The sequence below is a fragment of the Pygoscelis adeliae genome, unplaced genomic scaffold (genome assembly GCF_000699105.1).
Source record: "Pygoscelis adeliae isolate BGI_AS28 unplaced genomic scaffold, ASM69910v1 Scaffold160, whole genome shotgun sequence".
Classification (NCBI taxonomy): Eukaryota; Metazoa; Chordata; class Aves; order Sphenisciformes; family Spheniscidae; genus Pygoscelis; species Pygoscelis adeliae.
Window position 1 is genome coordinate 9,939,961 of NW_008824035.1, and position 1,012 is coordinate 9,940,972.

A 1,012-nucleotide genomic window follows, 5' to 3' on the forward strand; every position below is an offset into this window, starting at 1 on the left:
CGCCGGTCCCCGAGGCCGCGGGGCTGCCGCCGGCGCGCTGCTGAGTCAGGGCAGGAGCGGTCCCGGCCCCGGAACGGGCTATTTATACTCCCGCCATGTGAGCGGGGGAGCGTCCCATGGCCAGCTCACTTTTTCCACTCGCCCGATTAAAACTGTACGTCTTGATTCTCCTTGGAAGTCCGCGGAGGAAATTTGGGATGCTGGTTTTGATACAAGCCTCATTTCCACGCGCTCTTCCCCACCCCTGCTCCAGGTTTCTTCAATTCCTGCGCTGACTGCAGGCAGGGAATCTTCCAATATTTCTGCTCCCAGCTTACCTGGAGCAGGGCCAACGCTTCTTAATATAGACCGAGGCACGATCGTCTGGCAAAAATCTTCTGCCTATGCAGATCTGTTTTCAATTTTATTTTCCAAACAGAAGGATGTACTGTGAAGCAGCGAGCTTTCTAACTGACAAATAAGCTTCGGGGACGGGTGGTTTTTTAAGTTTTGGCACATACAGAAAATAGGCTGAAACTTTCACTGTAAAACTGTCGCGTAATAAAATCTTCTCAGATCTCATCTCCATTTATAATCATTTATGAATAAAAATTACAATCAGCAATAAGTAAAATCATATGTTCAAGTAATGCTGGTGCACTATGCAAAAATAGGGCTGGCCTGGGCATATGCTGAAGGCGTGGACACAAAGTCGGTACGAAGGACAGAATGCACAAAAAATGGCAGAACACATACAAGTGAAGACAAATGGAGGCATGATTTGAAAATTTATTCTTTTATGCCCTCTATCCTTTTTTTTTTTTAATATAAACATATGCCTATATACTTTCTATGAAAATTGCATCAAACATACGTATACCTGAGTTGTTTTGCCCTCACACGGTTGACTGAAAACACGTAATTGGTTTTAAGATGTGAATCACAAAACCATAAATAACATGATACCTCAACCAGTGTAATATTAAATATAGGGTACAGCTAAGTGTATTGGCTCCTAATACAAGTTTCACAA

The 1,012-nt window shown here is 43.9% G+C and overlaps 1 protein-coding gene across 2 annotated transcripts in view; it reads right to left on the reverse strand.

The window, feature by feature from the left end:
- Positions 1 to 1,012, reverse strand: part of LOC103924192 (mitogen-activated protein kinase kinase kinase MLT) — an 89,746-nt gene that overhangs the window by 38,759 nt on the left and 49,975 nt on the right. The gene's annotated exons all lie outside the window — the stretch shown is intronic.